This window comes from Pleurodeles waltl, chromosome 6 (genome assembly GCF_031143425.1).
Source record: "Pleurodeles waltl isolate 20211129_DDA chromosome 6, aPleWal1.hap1.20221129, whole genome shotgun sequence".
Taxonomy (NCBI): Eukaryota; Metazoa; Chordata; class Amphibia; order Caudata; family Salamandridae; genus Pleurodeles; species Pleurodeles waltl.
Window position 1 is genome coordinate 1,609,867,790 of NC_090445.1, and position 18,351 is coordinate 1,609,886,140.

Sequence of the window (18,351 nt, forward strand, 5' to 3'; positions counted from 1 at the left end):
TTCACTCCTTTGCACAGCTTTATGTCATTCCCACAAGCATTGTGAAACACCCAAAGGTAAGTCTTATCTTTTCAGCAGTCTAGACCTGGAATTTAATATTAAGACAGACCAGGCTTATAAATTACCCTAGCACTTGTCATCTCTGGAAAAGGACCCGGCTCTAAGAATTAGATCCAAAGAGAATCAAAAATGAAGACAACCCAAGAAACATTAGCATCCTTTGTCTTTCATGTGACCGTGGTTCTTGGTCTCCTTTCTGCCTTTCATGGATGCATTGAGCACACCACAAACAAAGCAAGGTTCTCAGGCTCTAATGCAAGCAAGGGAAATGGTCCTCTTTCCCTCTGGGTGGGTACTAGATTTCAGAAATGATTGGGGTGCACTGGGCCCTGCACAGGTATAGCAAAGGAACTGGAGTGTACAGAAAAGCTGATACAGAGATCATTGCACTATGATGTCTGGTGAGGCTTTCATTGGGTCTAATGGACTATGTAGTGCAAATGAGACAAATACTGGGCATTAGTAGACCCATGGGGAAGGTCAAGCTATCTGACTGGGACATCAGTACCTGAACCTGCAGATTGAGGCCAATTCTGTGTGCTGCAAGGCAATATTGGTTGAGGCGCAAACATAAGTGTCGGCAAGTTTTCTTGCTATTTTAGGAAGCTATTTTCCCCTTTCATACCTAATTCCTTTCACAACTCTTTATGTAAAGAAAGTGTTGCTGATGCAGAACCTACATCCCATTTCCATTGAAGCCAAAATATCAGCAGTACACGACTAGGAAAATGACCACATCATGTCTATTTATGCCTACTTAAGTGAGGTCTTTGACTCGAGTTCCAAGTGTGGACATCTCAAGATGAACCAAAATTGCTGGGCTAGCCACTTAAAGTTTACCTAGTAAACACCTGTGAAGTTTTTGAGTCAGTGAAAATCATGGAAAAATGCAGAGTAGTGGGGTAGACATATATCAATTCATATTTATGTCTTGTTCATAATATTTACTAATGTACCCAATAAAACAGCACTTGTATATGAAGCAAGGAAAAGAACACTGACTCTTGCCACAGCCAATGAGGGCTGTTACTGTATTTATAGTGCTAGGCAAAGGAAGCACTGACCGTGTTTTAAATGGTCCATTGGCACGCTACAAAGGTCCTCTACCTAAGATCTCTCGTGGCTTGGCATGTGCCTCAAGGAGAAACCATTCTGAAGGGAAAACAGATCTCTTGCTAGCCTGAGATTCTTTCAGAGCAACCTTTAGACTAAGTCTCACACTGACCGGAGCACAGCCTGTTTGCATTCACAGGCCCTCCTTATGCAAGTTACCTGCTCCCTAAAAGGAGAGAAGCGTATTCTGTGTGTAGATTCTGGGCTCTACAGAGTATTCGGGATCTCTGAATGTGTTGTTGAACTTTAAATCAGGGCAGCTGATTGGCTTGATCAGCAATGACACCTACCCTCTGAACAGACTCAAGGTGCCTTTTCAGCAGGAGAACCGTGTTCAGATTCTGAGCTGGTCCCTTAGTCAAGCTCTGGGATCTTGATCCTTAATTAATTCTATCACCTCGTATCTACATGATTATTTTAATGGACCAAAAGTCTTACATATATTTTGAGACCTCCACCGTTCTTAAGTACCATGGCCAAGAATAGAGATCACTTTTCTTCCAAAACAGAATGTGTTTTGCTGAATTAATGTGCTGTGTGTTCAGTCATGGACATTCAACCCTGGAAAGCTTCAATTGGCTAATCCCTACTCTATATCTATGAAGAGATGGCTTCATTCTCAATATAGCCCAAACCATTCCTCAAGAACATATCAAACAAGGGGCAGATTACGACATTGTGTGTCTATTTTAAGCATTAAAGTAATTCCCTTCTCAGCATCTGCCACTTCCATTCCCTTTCCTAACTCTTACCTCCTACCATTCTTTGACCCACCTGCAACATGCATCCCAGAGTTCACCACTCTGCATTTTTCAGCACCTACCACGTCCCACCCAACCATGCACAAAACAACCATAGAGTGCTGAGTAGAGAAGAGCCCAGTGTTGGAGGTTTGGAGACAGTCCTGAGACATGTGAAGGTGCAACTGCAGAGCAGCATGCTCTGGTAAGTAAACAGTAGAACAGTTTGGGTTGTAGGGTAGTACTACAGAGTGACTTGGTTTGCCAGACCATGAACTGTAACTTTATTGGACTGGTAGAGGGACTACTCTTCATCTAAAGGCAAGAGGTTCACTTGCCACCAAGTAAGATGGGACTCTGAAGCTGCTTCACACCGCTCCTGCCTTTTGCCATGCTCACACTCTGCCACACGTGCAAATTGGTAATTGTGCTTTTATCAGAGCAACACTTCCTTTGCCTTCCCACCTCTGCAGTGCTCTTCCTTTTCAAGGCAGAGATGTTTCTTTGTGCTGTGGCTTGTAGATGTCCTAGAAAGCACAGACCAGAATGCAACTGGGAACAAACAAATGTAGCCGAGACACAGAGATTGGAAGAAGCAGGTGGGAGGTTTGACTAGCAAGAAGAAGCTGGGTGATGGTAGAAGACTGCAGGCTGGACCAGGAACAGTCCCTTTCACTCACACATTATGACTGGGTCTGCCCATCCTGAAAATGCCCTCACCTTGGCGGGATGAAGGGATCCTCACACTGGAGGTAGGAGGTGGTCACCACCGTACATCAGTCCTAAGACTTCCACAACTTCATGAAAAGGCACACACTAACTGCAAGAAGGCACTGTTGGAAAATACATTTCTGTGTATGTTACCCTGCCTTGTAGTGTCTGGCACCTCTTCATCCCCAGTTTTTTTAATGCCTTGATTTTAAATACATTTCTAGTGTCCCCTTTCAATTTGGTTTCCTCATTGATTTGTATTGATCCATAGTTTCATTGTTTTATGTGGGTGTTTTTACTGAGGATTCTAGAAAGAAGGGAGCTGTATCACCCTCGATTTCTGTTGATTTTTTCTAGACTGATCTATAAGAAACATGATTGTTTTAGGTGCACAGATGAACAATAATGTCCACCAGTATGGAGGAAAAGTGGTATTTCACTTTTTTCATACTAGTCATACTACGGAGGTGTCCTCATTGCCTTGTATAGATGTAACCTCCATTGCTTTCCATGAGAATTAATTTTTAATTTGGTGATGTCCCAAGGTCCTGGTGCATGTAGATGCAACTCCAAAATGGAGATACGATGCAGCTCCCTTTTTCAGGTCCTGAGCTCCCACAATCAGTAACATAACATTCAGTAACATTTGTGTTTTCAACTACCACCCAATAACTGATGGATGTTAACATGTTTCTCTCTCTCCCTTTCTTCCACCTTCCCCCCCTGCTCTCCTTGTCCTCAACATGTTTAAACCCTATCATTTTTTGTTTTGACCAATATATCTCTAATAAACCATCGGCTGCGTCTGCTTTGTGTTGCTTCTCCTTTCTATGTGCCTTTTGTGGGTCCGTCGGTTTCGCGTATTTGTGTGATGGGTTGCCTGCATTTCTGCCTCAATTGATACTGCTATTGTCTGCCTGCTCCCCATCTTTTTTTCTCCCGACTGTCCCCCCACCCAACCTGTGTTCACCTGCTCATCCGCTGCACTGTTGGGCTACTTCCAACCCTGTATCTCATCTTGTCCGACATTTTGGCAGAGGAGCAAAGCGCGGTCCCCGGGCAGCTACCTAGCAGTATGTAATCTCATCTATGTTATTCTCCTATCTCAAGCAGCAGCATGACAGGAAGACACAGTACAGAAGGCTAATTCTTGCCATTCCTGCACATCGCATGGCTCCATGCAGCTTACATTGCCTGGTCCACACTGCATTCCACCTAAGGAATGGGGTTGTCAAGTTATTAAAGACTTACTAGTACCCAAACATTTCAGTCCTGGCCTGCAGTACTACAGGTGATAAGGCCACATCAGTATCTGTAATGCCAGTACTGAAAACTGTCCAAGGAATAACCTGTTAAAATTTGCTTGTAATTTGTGCAGAATAATCTCCATAGTCATGTTCCACGTGAAGGTGATTTGACAAGCACTAGGATGGTGCACATTATACACAATAAACACAACAGCACTTGTGTGTTGCATCAAGATGATGCCGACCAAAGGCAGTGGCAGAGACGAATGATGGTGACTGTCCCCCAGGATACATTTCATAGTGCAAGGCCAGTGTGGATTTGTACTGCTGAAGGGGATGTGTGTTGTCATAAAAACTGGGTCAGACTGCATGGAAGGTATGCAGTCCTCTTGAGGAAGGACCCAATAATTCAAGGCTCTTAGGCAACTCAGTAGATCTTTCCAAACTTATGTACACTGCTCTGCTAATGAGCAGGCTCTATCGATCCTATATGTAAATTGAATCTGCTCTTTAGAGTTTCTGGTTCATCGTTTAGGTGATCTTTTTTGACAGTCGTTATTAAGTATGAAAATACTTAGATGTCCGTTTGCTTATTAGATTTTTGAAGGGTCGGTATTTTCAGACACATTTATTTTTTCTTGTGTTGGAGATTTTATGGAGCTGTTTTAGAGAATGACAGTTCTCTGCTCCTTCTGGATGGTGGAAGACATTGCCTCTGCCATCCCGAAGATCCTCAGCCCTCCATATTTAGAGTTGTTTGCCTGATCCGCAGACAATTCTAAACATTGGTAAAAATTGCTATATTATATAGAAATATACATATTTCTCCTGAGGAATGTGTAGAAAATGACCTCAGTTAAAGCCAGATGACCGCTCACTCTAAGCAAGGCGGGTGGTGGAAAGGCTAACCTCCGATGACCTGTATAGCATTGGACCGTTAGAGGAGTATGTTGATGATAAAGCCAGAGTACGCTCCATCAACCAACTTTCGGTCTTCTCACCTCTAAATGAGACTGACAGACCAACAGTTGGCAGAGAAACTTTAAATCAGTCTCATAGAATGAATATATATATATATATATATATATATACATATATATATATATATATATATAAAACCAAAGGTTACAGAGATGTTATAGTTAGGTTCTGAATTTACTCATACAAAACCATAGAAATTCAGCAGTTATAGTTAGAGTTCTTTCAAGTAACTATAACTTGTGCCCTTGCCATGAACAGTTTTCTTATCAATAATTGGTATTGCAAACACTGCAGTGATATCAAGGATGCCATACAAGATCTCATCAATGAAATACTATGTGGAGTAATTAGCTGTGCATGGCTAAGGTGCAAGTTATAGTTACCTTAGGGCACGAGTTATAGTTAAGAGTAAATTCAGACCCTAACCATAACATTCCTGTAACCTTTGTTTTTTTCAGTGAATTTCGATGTTTGTTTAGCGCAAAGTAATTTGAATTACTATACATTATTCCAACCCCCGCCACGCATTGCCTTTTCCCGTACTAAGTGCAGGTTTGCCACAGGGCCTGTCTCTGTCAGTAGATGTGTGAGTGGGTGCATGAGTGTCTGAGTGGGTCTGAAACACTGTGTGTGTGTGTGTAGGAAAGTGCCCTCTTTCTTGGCATGGTTACCCCCATTTCTGCCTGTTGTCAGTGTGTTTGACTGTGCTCACTGGGATCCAGCTAACCAGGACCCCAGTAACTATGCTCTCTCCTCTAAATTTGGTTGCTACTAGCCTTTTGTCCCCACAATTGGCATGCCCCATCTAAACCCTAGTATATGGGACCTAGGTACCCAGGGCATTGTGGGATCCCTATGGGCTGCAGCAGTTATCCACCCATAGGGAGCCCATGCAAAGGATTCTGCAGGCCTGCCATTGCCCACACCCGGTTTCACTACAGGTCACTACACCAGGTCACTGTAAGTCACCCCTATGGTAGGCCCTCTCAGCCCAGACGGCAGGGTGCAGGTACCTGTGTGTGAGGGCACCCCTGCACTAGCAGAGGTGCCCCCACGAACTCCAGCCCCCTTTTTACTGAACTTTGTGAGTGTGGGAACACCATTCTATATATGTACTGGACATAGGTAAGTACCTATGTCCAGCTACATAATGGTAACTCCAAACCTGTGCATGTTTGGTATCAAACATGTCGGAATCATACCCCAATACTGTTGCAAGTACTGGAAGTATGATGCTATGCACTCTTGTGGCTCCTTAGAGGACCACCAGCATTGCCACCACCAGTCTTACAGGGTTTTCCGTGCATCCCAGCTGCTGCCACCCCTCAGACAGGTTTCTGCTCTCCTGCTGCTTGATCTGAAGGCAGAACAAAGGATTTCCTTTGGGAGAGGGAGGTAACACCCTCTCCCTTTGGAAATAGGTGTGACTGGCTTTGGAGGGGTAGTCTCTCCAAGCCACTGGTTTTGCTTTGAAGGGCACATTTGGTGCCCTCCATGCATAAACCAGTCCACACCGGTTCAGGGACCCCCAGTCCCTGCTCTGCCGCGAAACTGAACAATGGAAAGGGGAGTGACCACTGCCTTGTCCATCACCACCCCAGGGGTGGTGCCCAGAGCTCCTCCAGAGGGTCCCTGAGTTCTGCCATCTTGATTTCAAGGTTGGCAGGGAACTCTTGGAGCATCTGAGTGGCATGCGCCAGGCAGGTGTAAGTAGTTACCTGGTTAGGTGACCAAGCCCCCTCTTTGGGCTTTATAGGTTCTTCCTCTGGGGTGGGTCCTCAGATTCGGCTTGCAAGATTCCAGCAGGACTCCTCTGCAACCTCTGCTTTGACTTCTGGCCTCCAGAACCGCAACTGGACCATCCAGGACCCTACAAGCTGCAGATCCACAAGGAAGACTATTCTGCAACATTGTATCCAACATTTCTGCCAGCTTTACAACATTTCCCCGGCTGTGCAGCCTCAGAAGACTGCAACTCTTCAGCTTGCACAAGAAGAAGAAGGAATCTCCCTAGGGGTGAAGGCATCACTCCCCTGTAACTACAGGTACCTGGCTACAACGACAACTGGCTGTGTGGATCTCCCCTCATCTTGAATGGCATGGGTCCTGCATCACGGGGGTGTTCTGGAGAGTCTCCCATGGTTCTCTCTACCAGCTGTCGCACTTTGGTGGTGGTAAGTCCTTTCCACTCCACGCAAGACAGCACCCCAATGCACCGCGTCCTTTGCAGCTGCCAATGCTTGTTGCATCACCTCCAAGGGGAACTTCAGGTGACGTATAGCTCCAGCCCCCAGCACTCCCTATTGCAACTTCTGGACCTCTGTGTGGTACTCCGGTGATGTGGGAGCAACTTCTGTGGTGCTGCATGGGCTGCTTCAGCAGCTTCTGTGTCCCTGTCTTGTGGGACACGTGTGGGTGCTGCCTCTGCTCCTGTGGGCCTTCTGCGACGCAGAGAGTCCCGTGTGACTCCCCCTCCTGGGCAGAGTCCTCCTGGACCTTGCTGGTCCCCGGCAGCACCCCTTTTCCTCCAGTCGCGAGTTTGCCTTTACCAAGGATTGTTGGTAGAAATCCTTCACCTACACCCATCTGCAGTCCAGCTTCCAACGTGGGACACCTTTTGCATGCATCAGGAACTCTTCTCTGGCTTCTGTGCTGCAGTGCTGACCTGTCTTCCTTTTTTGTCAACCAACTCCAAAAGGTACTTCTGGGTGGGTAGTATCTCCTACTCCTCCTGGGACTCCACAGACACTTCTGGACTTGGTCCCCTCTTTCCACAGGTCTCCATCTTCAGTATTCCATCTCTAATTTCTTGCAGGCTGTTCTGGGTGTCTTCTTTTTCTTCTTTTCATCCTTTGAGGTGGTTCTGGGGAAATCCAGTGTTTTACTCCTGCATTCCTGATCGCTGGGGGGTACTGTATTACTTACTTTTGTGGTTTCTTAGTACTCCCAACTCCCCTCTACACATCTTACTTACCTAGGTGGTGGTACCTTGTTTACATTCCATTTTTTTAGTATATGGTGTGTGCTCCTCATAGGGTCTCTATTGCTTATTGCTATTTTACACTGTTTTCTAATCTTTTTATGCCTCTTACTGTTTATTAGTGTATATATATATATATATATATATATATATATATATATATATATATATATATATATATATATACATATATAGGCCCTCATTCTGACCCTGGCGGTCTTTGACCGCCAGGGCGGAGGACCGCGGGAGCACCGCCGACAAGCCGGCGGTGCTCCAATGGGGATTCCGACCGCGGCGGTAAAGCCGCGGTCGGACCGGCACCACTGGCGGGGTCCCGCCAGTGTACCGCGGCCCCATTGAATCCTCCGCGGCGGCGCAGCTTGCTGCACCGCCGCGGGGATTCCGACCCCCCCTACCGCCATCCAGATCCCGGCGGTCGGACCGCCGAGATCCGGATGGCGGTAGGGGGGGGTCGCGGGGCCCCTGGGGGCCCCTGCAGTGCCCATGCCACTGGCATGGGCATTGCAGGGGCCCCCGTAAGAGGGCCCCTAAATGTATTTCACTGTCTGCTGCGCAGACAGTGAAATACGCGACGGGTGCAACTGCACCCGTCGCACAGCTTCCACTCCGCCGGCTCGATTCCGAGCCGGCTTCATCGTGGAAGCCTCTTTCCCGCTGGGCTGGCTGGCGGTCTGAAGGAGACCGCCCGCCAGCCCAGCGGGAAAGTCAGAATTACCGCCGCGGTCTTTCGACCGCGGAACGGTAACCTGACGGCGGGACTTTGGCGGGCGGCCTCCGCCGCCCGCCAAGGTCAGAATGAGGGCCATAGTGTATTTACTTACCTTGTATTGGAAGGTCTTCTCCTAGTACTTTCTGATACTGTGTTCCAAAACTAAAGTACCTTTATTTTTGTACAACCAAGTGTTTTCTTTCTTGTGTGTAAGTATTGTGTGACTGTAGTGGTGTCGCATGTCTCCTAGATAAGCCTTGGCTGCTCAGCCACAGCTACCTCTAGAGAGCTTGGCTTCTAGACACTGCCCACAGACCAGGCCAGCTTCCTACAGTCTCTGTCTATGAGTGGGTGTATGAGTGTCTGAGTGGGTGTGTGAGTGGGCACAAAAGCCTCTGAGTGCATGTATGAGTGAATGAATTAGTGTCTGAAAGAGTCTGCGTTTTTTCTTTCCAATCTTTCCATTATCGCGAATATTTTGCAAATAAATGGTGGGAATTTGCACAAATTTGTGAATTTTAGTGAATATCACACACTGTTGCGCAAAATTATATTAAACCTATAAGTTGCCCCTAAAAAAAAACTATAACACACCCCTGGGGTCAGGGTACCTTCACCCTGACCCCTTATGCCACTTTCAATTTCAATTTTCACCCCCAGGGACCGTGTCCCCTGAAATAAAATGGCGGTCATAACTTTCTAATCAAGTTAAGGTCAGCCAATTGCAAGGTTTCTTTTTGCACAAGTATTTGTGAAAATTCACGATTAATCGCGGCCAGAGATATACAAATTTATTTGCCCTTAAGTATCTCCTCAATTACTGAATGGATTTACCCCAAATAACAAAAACCACAATCAGCGTACCGCCAGCTAGCTTTCTGACAGATTTGGTGTAATTCTGCCCAGTCTTTCGGGCTGTAGACGTGTTGACAGGTCCTATAGGAATTAACATGGGGAAAAAAAAAATTTAGCCCTCTTTTTCTCTGCCCCCGCTTGACAGATCACCCCAAAACTTCCCGTGTGCAACAAGAATCACCGGGCCACTTTTTCTGGAAAATTTCATGAAGATTCGTCAAAAGGTGACAAAGATATAGGCAAGTCAAAAAACGCTTTTTCTATGGCAACATGGTCCTAACTATAACTACCTAGTGGCAACTGCCACTAGTGGCAACTTCCACTATATATATATATATATATTTATATACATATATATATATATATAGTGGCAGTTGCCACTAGGTAGTTATAGTTAGAAGTGTTTTTTAATTTGCCTATATCTTTAGCGCCAGTTGATGAATGTTCACAGAATTTTCCCAAAAACATTTACGCTCACTTCAGCTGCTGTCTGGAAAGATTCGGAGTCATCCGTCAAGTGAGGGCTGGGAAAAAAGGGGGAGTCCAAAAACTTGTTTTTCCCATTCATTTTACCATAGGGATTTTGAACAGCTATAGTGCCGAAACCACTGGAAGGCATTACACGAGATTTGGCAGAGAAGTAACTTTTTGTCTATTAAGAGGCCTTTTTGTTATTCGGTGTAAATCTGTTCAGTAGTTTTAGAGAAATTAATGAAAATCAAAATTTGTATATATAGGGATTCAAAGGATTTGCAACCCCTTCCGATCTTGTGGTGAAATCTGATTGGCTGCCAACACTTTAACAAGGAAGTGTTGGCCGCCAGGTTGGGACTCGGCTGAAGCCAAGTCCTAGAAAAAAGGTGTCAAAAAACACAAAAGGGGCCTGGGTAGAGTCACCCTGAACCATAAGCTCTGGTGCTGGGATACCACCCCCCCACAACCCCCTCCGCTGAGGCAAAAAGCATTTTTTGTTTTTGAATTTTCACTGTGATCCGCAGCGGATCCACGGATCTGACGCAAAACAATTTAAAAACAAAGCGCGAGCTCTAGCGCTTCATTATTCTCAAGTCCTGGGCCTAAAAACATTATGGGGGTCATTCCGACCCTGGCGGTCATGGACCGCCAGGGCCGGGGACAGAGGAAGCACCGCCAACAGGCTGGCGGTGCTTCAGGGGCAATTCTGACCGCGGCGGTAAAGCCGCGGTCGGAAAAGGGAAACCGGCGGTTTCCCGCCGGTTTTCCCCTGCCCCAGGGAATCCTCCACGGTGGTGCGCTGCCGCGGCAGCAGCGGTTTACACCGCCAGGAAGAGGCTGGCGGGAATGGGTGTCGTGGGGCCCCTGGGGGCCCCTGCAGTGCCCATGCCACTGCATGGGCACTGCAGGGGCCCCCTAACAGGGCCCCATTAAGATTTTCAGTCTGCAAAGCAGACACTGAAAATCGCGACAGGTGCCACTGCACCCGTCGCACACCAGCAACTCCGCCGGCTCCATTCGGAGCCGGCTTCATCGTTGCTGGGGCTTTCCCGCTGGGCGGGCGGGCGGCCTTTTGGCGGTCGCCCGCCTGCCCAGCGGGAAAGTCAGAATGACCGCCGCGGTCATTTGACCGCGGTACGGTCTTTTGGCGGTCTCCGCCCGGCGTGCGGCACCCGCCGCCCGCCGGGGTCGGAATGACCCCCTATGTGTGCAGGGGCCATCCACCCCTCCCCCCCACATCCTTAGGAACCAACACCTCCCCAGGGCATTTAAGTAATTTGATTCAGGGGCCTGTGCAGCCCTGCCACTGCCCAAGGGACTGCCATCTCCCTGGGCGCATTTAGAGTAATTTGAAGTGGGAGCAGGCTGCCCCCACCACCCGTCCAGCTACCCTGGAGACCGCATCCTTCCCGGGACTATTATAAAAGGATAAAGGGCATCTGTTTCTGACCTCCGGGGCCCACCACCTCTTCCCTGGGGATGTGCTTGTGGGAGGGGGGGATGTGCGTCCTCCCTCGAGGAGCCAGTGATGGCCCTGGGGACCACCACCACCCCCAGGCCCGGGCACCTGCTATGTCCCGGAGTGCCCACCTTCAGAACATAGCTGTTTGCTTTTGCTTGGTGGTAGCTGTCAGGCAAATATGCTTGCAGGGAAGGCAGATGAAAACATTGCTCCTGCATGCAGGGAGCTGCTATTGAAAGCAGCTCCCTGCTTGGGAGAGCAATGCCGGCTACCACAGGGCGTGGGGAGTCGGCTATTACCGCAAGGGCCTTGAGGCTCCCACCCGCGGTCTTGTCACTCTCTCTCTCGCTCTCTCCCATCCCACAATGGGATGGGAGAGAGAAAGTGAGAGAGATAGTCATTGCAACGGTCTCTCCATGTAACGACTTAAAAATAAAGTAAGAAGTTACCTGTGGCATAATGGTAAAGTTCACAGACCCTCACAGTGGAAGTTAAGAGTTGTAGTCCAGGTGTGTCTGTGATCATTTTCCATAATTTAATTTATTGGCAAGATCAAAAGTTTAAGGTTAGTTAAAAAAGGTGATCTCACTCTTTTTATTTGACCAATACATTTTTCTTTTTAAATTGTTCATAAATATCGCTCCCTCTCTCTCTTTCTCCCACTCACACACCACCTTAGACCCTTACACACCCATTCACAGTCACACTCAGACACTCATGTACCCACTCACAGACCCACACAGTCACTGATGCACCCACTCACAGACCCACTATGACACTGACACACCCTCTCTCACCCCCAGACAGACACTCTTACAGCCACTCTTGCATCCAAATACACCCTGTCACACCTATCCTCACACCCAGAGAGACAGGCCACGGCCAACTCCCCCTGCACACATCCAAAGGGCCAAGTGCAGCACAGAGTTGGGTAGTTAGAGGTGTTGGCTGCAGAGTCTGGCCGCAAGCGAGGCCCTGTGGGCAATCGCCACTGCGCACTGCCAAAGGCCAGGCACAGCTGTAGTTGTATTAATGTTAAGTAATGGAAATTACTTTACTTTTTCTTTTTTATTAAATTTTCTGAAAAAACAATGGTTGCAGGGATGTTATAATTAGGAAAGAGAATTTAAAAAAAACTGAATTTCACTGAAAAAAAACAAAGGTTACAGGGACGTTATAGTTAGGCTCACTTTTTAAAAGTACCAAACCATAGAAATGCAATACATGAACTTATCGCCTGACAGGTTCCTTTAGTTGGGAAAAGTGAAAAGTAGAAGATCAACTCCTTCTCGGCCCCATCATTGTTAGGCCTAGACATCCACACAAGAGATCTCTGGCTTTCTTAATAAAGCAGCTCCCTCTCTGGGTGGCTCTATGGATTCAGACGCCTGGCAGATAATCCGTGGCTAACTCACATGGCGGATATCACTGCACTATCGAAGACTGGGACTGGCCTGCTAAGACGAGCTACAGCCCTGTGGTTCACTGAGGAGCTTAAGAAAAAATGACAATATTGTAAGAAACTAGAAATGCTGTGGAGAAGGTGTTACTCACCTGTTGATAAAGTATATAAAAAGGAGTTAAAGCTTTACCATCAAGAAATAAGGAACGCTCAAGCCAATTTCTTCAGGAGCCAAATAGTGACAGCTAGTAATAAATCCAAAGAGTTTTTTTTAAGTTAGTGAGGACATTTTTCAGTCCCAGCACAGACATCCAGCCCCTAGGAGCCTCTCCTAAACTCTGTGCGCAACCTTCTAACTTTTTGACAATAATATCAATGGCATAGTTGAGGCCTTGAATGTCTGTCTGTGCTACTATCCCTAATGTAAAGTGGCCTGATTGCAGGTCAGGGAGTGAGATTACCACATGTGCTTGCTCCTTGATTAATTTTGTTAGCATTACTTTGGAGGACTCAGCTAAGGTCTTGAGATCCTGAAGATCTGGCTCTCCAGATGATCCATGACCTTCCCATATCCTGATGTCTAATCGAGAAGCTATCAATCTGTCTCTTAATTCTCTCTTCAATATGTCTCACTTTGACCCAGCTGTTGGCCAAAAGCCAGGCTTATTCCACTTTTGAAAAAGTCCACAGTTGATAAGTCCATCTTGGCTAGTGACAAACCTATTTCCTTACTGCCAGCATTCTCCAAAATTTGGGAGAAACTGATTAACACCCAGCTGTCCACTAATTTGGACACCAATCAATTGTTGCAAGAGCTTCAGTCTGACTTTCGCCCAGGATACAGCATGGAAGCAAGGCTTTTGAAGTAGCTGATACCATCAGGCTAGCAGTATACCAGGGGAAGCAGGCAGCCGCTTTACTTTTAGATCTATCAGCCGCATTTCATACGATTTCTCATCCTATCATGCTTCAGCGACTTAGTAACTTCTGGATACTTGGGGACACCTTGGCATGACTTGAATCATTTCTGTCTAATAGAAGCCCGTCAATGTGGATGGCATCCTTTGCTGCTGACTCAAAAACTCTTAGATTTAGAGGCCCACAGAGCTCAGCTCTGAGCCGTACGTTATTCAACATCTGTGCGACCCCTCTAGCAGTATTAGTGGGGTCATTTGGGATACATGTGGTGTCCTATGCTGAAGACACACAAGTCGTCCTGGATAAGAATACTCCCAATGTTCAGGATTGTTTTGCGGCCTGTCTCTCCGCGGTATTTCACTGGATGGGTCAGAGTAATCTCCGGTGTGATATAAGTAAGACTGAAGTATTAGTCTTTGGATTTCCTTCTCCCATTTGGGGTGGCAATTTTGGCCTCCTCTTTCCCCGGTAAGGGTGGCCCATGATTTGGGTGTAAAATCTGATAATGCACTCTGCTTCAGGTTCCAGGTGGGCAGTGTGATAGGAGTTTGTTTCGGCCTCTTGAGAATTTTGAAAAAATTCTTATGCTTGCTTCCGGCACAGTGCCAGAAAACAGTCATTCATGCGGCTATTACCTCGAGGCTGGATTATGCTAACGCGCATTATTGGAGCCTCCCTCTGTAACAGAGACTTGAGCTGGTACAGAATGCTGCAGCCCGACCCCTGCTAAATCTTCAAAAAAACATGACTGCATCCAAATAAATCTTAGAGATTTTCACTGGTTGCAGATCTGCCAAAGGGTTCATTTGAAAGAATTGGCGCTGGCTCGTAGAGCGTTCTATAAAGTGTGACCATCTTTCTGGTCAATAGACTAATTCACTATGTCTCTACAAGAGCTGTGTGTTCCTCAAATGCTGTGCTGGCAATACTGCCCAGAACTAAATGGAAGAAATGGGGCAGCTCCTCCATTTCTGCCTTGGCTGCTTCTAACTGGAATGCTCTTCCCCGATATTCACAGGTCTTGAAAGATGAAAGCTCCTTTAAACGGGGATTAAAAACCTGGTTGTATAACCAGGCTTTCTAATGTCTTTTGCTTCTGACCATGTGCTTTGACCCTTGTGCTGGGACACTCCTTCTGAGTAGCTGTGTACTCCACAAAAACCATATTAATAATGTCTCACCAACAACCCCTGAAGAATGTAATGGTTTCACAGACATGCAAGTGCTTGTTTTAGCTTAATTTAGTCAGATATTTTAGTATAGTTATAGAGCAAATACCAATTTTTTAAACTAGTCCATGAGACCTTAGTAAATAGCATAGTGGTGGGTTTGTACAGAAGTGGATGGCTAGCTGTGACACGTGACTTAAAGTGAAGGATTAATTAACAAATTGAAACGGTGCAATGGACATACATAAAGGACCCATAGTTCTGTTAATACATGGGTGACCAAGTTCCCCAGAAAGAAATGTATTAGAGTCACTTCTAATGCATTGTTATGCAGTGCCCTTTTAAGCAGTGAGTATTCAACACTTTCCTAAGCTGGAGCAGCATTGGTGCGGTCCTTATGGATATGCGGATGTTGTTCTAGACATGGCTGGAGATGTGCATTTTTGGGATCATTACTTGTTTTGGGGTTGCTGGACATGATTATGCCAGTTGAAACTTTGAATCATGCTCTCATATGGAGCATTGCTTCTTTTGTAGTATGTCACTTTATAGCAGGTTGAGGACAACACATTTGCCCCCTTGGGTCTATGTGCTTTCCCGTGACTCTGCTATCAATAGCGGACATCATAAACAGTGCTTTACATGAATCACACTGGGAACCAGAGGCACTTTGATGTCTAGTAACCCACATCTCCATAGAGATAGATATCCAGAGGGAAAACAAGGCTACAGAAGGCTATCCTCTTGCAGACCTCAGAAAACTGTCAGAGGAGCAGTGTACAGTATTCCATGGACTACAGATGCACAAACATTCAGCATATTGTGTGTTAGAGTGACACTGAACGAGAGCTATGCCATCTCTGCTGCAGTTGTCTTTATGAATAGGAGTGTTGTGGACTGACTGCAGGTGATGCACAGGTACATGTACAAAGGTTCATTTTAGACCTTGGTTTCAAGATGCCCATTCCACTGGATATCAAGGGAGCTGGTCAACTTTAATTAAGTCCAGGTCACTCGAGATCTAGTTATCAGTATGCAGCAGGTTTTAAACTAATATCTGTGTAAGAACCTGCTGAGGCCAAGGCTTGGGGAAAGTAACTAAAGAAGTGGGACTACAATTTAAGAGTGTAGAAGGATGGCTGAGACCTGATGGGCATTAACAAAAAGTCAATGTATATATCTGTAGAAAATTATTGATTAGTTCCAAGGACATTGTGCAATCAGAACTATGTTCAGAAATCTGTATCAAAACAGCCCCAACTGTCATCAAATTCAAGTCTCTAATTTTTCTATTATTTTTGCTATTGTTGAGCTATATTGAGTGTTGCCGGGGAAAGACTTTCATACCCAAATGTATACAGGGGGAGGACAAACAAGCAATTATAACCTTGCACACATTTCATACAGCTAATAAATAGCGCAAACAGTATCCTGACACGAGGCTTCAGATTGCTTTACATGTAGTAATAAAAAAAAAGTAATATTCCTTGCATATGTGGTAGTCATGATCATTGATTTCGTCAAAACTGCAAGAGTATGCTGCTGTACAGTATGATGATCGGGCACAAGATTTCTCCTTTTCAAAGCAGATAGACCAGTGGTTCCCAACCTGTGGTCCAGGGACCCCTGTGGGTCCGAGCAGCACCCTCAGGGGTTCTGCAACTGCTTAGAAAATTAAGTAATATTACTGAAAGCTGTGGAACAAATTTGTTACTGGCTCAGTGGGGGGGTCCCTGGATTTTAATAATGATTCAGTCGGGGTCCCCAGGTTTCAGTAGTGATAAAGCGGGGTTCCACAGAAGTTAAAAGGTTGGGAACCACTGATGATAGACCATTGAATCTAGAAGAGATACACACAAAACGAGCAATTACTTAACAGGCACTAAAGACACCCTGAAGGGTTTAGAAAAATATATTTAGTAAAAGCAGATACAGCATTCTAGCTTGAAGAGTTATGACCATGTGGTTTAATGTCTTAACAGACATGAGGGGTTCAATCACAGAATATCAGGTGTAACAATAAAGTTAGAAGAGGTACATCCTCAGTGTTTACATCGGTGATGCTCTTGATGGTTGGAGAAAAGCATATATACTATTGAGAATACAAGAGATACATCCTCAGTGTTTACACTGGCATCACTCTGGTTTGTTGGAGAAAAGACGATTTAGTGTTAGGATAAAAGAGTTACGTTCTTGATGTTTACATTGGGGATGCTGGTGAGGGTGGGTAGAGAAGAGCACGTCTAGCACTGGGGTTAGAAGAGATTCATGTTCAGTGTTTACACTGGAGGCATTCTAGATGTTTGGAGAAAAGCATGTTTTTGTGGTTAGAAGAGGTACATCCTCAATGTTTACATTGGCTGCACTCTGGGTTGTTGGTGAAAAGAAGACTTAGCATTGGGATAGAAGAGTTACATCCTTGATGTTTACAATGGAGATGCTATGGCCATGGGGATGGGAGGGGTTAGAGAAAAGCAGGTCTAGCACTGGAGTGAGAAGGGATATACCCTAAATGTTTACACTGGAGGCAGTCCAGATGTTTGTAGGAAAGCATGTTTAGCACTGTAGTTAGAAGAGATACATCCTCGATGTTTACACTGGCAGCACTCTGGATGGTTGGAGGCAAGCAGCCATAGCACTGAGGTTAGGAGAAAGAAATCCTCAGCGTTCAACGGCTTGGCAGTCTCCTGAGGCTCTGGGGAGGTTTGGATAAAAGCAGATGTAGCACCCTTAGTAGAAGAGATACAGCATGAGGGGCCTGTTTACAAGCCGTGTGGTGCAAGGCAGCGCAGCATTTACAAGATACAGTGTATTTCTGTCCTTTCCCCTGCGCTGGTGCACAATTGCTGCCTCGTGCTAATGCAGGCACCCGTGCACAATGGTGCAAGGGTGTCTGTGTTGTCAGCAGGATTGTTTTTGTGCCTTCCTACACAAAAACAGTCCTGGGATGCGTTTTCATCTTTCTATGTGTGCTGCAGAATCAAGACAACACAATTTGGTATTTGGCACCCCGATAATTGTAGTGTTTCCCAATGATTTTGGAGCAAAACTTTGGGCCAGAGACTTGTTTTACAAATTGTTTGTCAAGGCATTGAGATTTATAGCAGATACTTATTTCTCAATATTCATAAAGGGGAAGAGGCCCCTTGAGGATACCTTCACATTGGTGAATGGGTTAAATGGGTTACCACTACTTTTGTCAGTAAAATATGAAAGTGTTGTGCTGGATTTGGGTTGCAAAACATTACTACATCCCATTCCGAATCACTATTTGGAAAAAAATGTAGTAAATCTGCACCTGTATATTTACGTCTGTTTGTGGGTGCATATTACTACTTTTTCGTATTGATTGATTTTCCTAATAGCATGACTGGGAAGTTGTGCAATGGGCAGGTTTTCAGGTGTAATATTAGGAAATGTCAGGTGACTCAGCGAGGTCCTATTTCTACTGTGCAGAGGTCTCCATAGAGTGGAGCCCGAACATAACCTATCTGCTGTAAACTAAGGAC

The 18,351-nt window shown here is 45.8% G+C and overlaps 1 protein-coding gene across 1 annotated transcript in view; it reads left to right on the forward strand.

The window, feature by feature from the left end:
- Positions 1-18,351, forward strand: part of CACNA1B (calcium voltage-gated channel subunit alpha1 B) — an 856,833-nt gene that overhangs the window by 793,532 nt on the left and 44,950 nt on the right. The window lies entirely within an intron of this gene.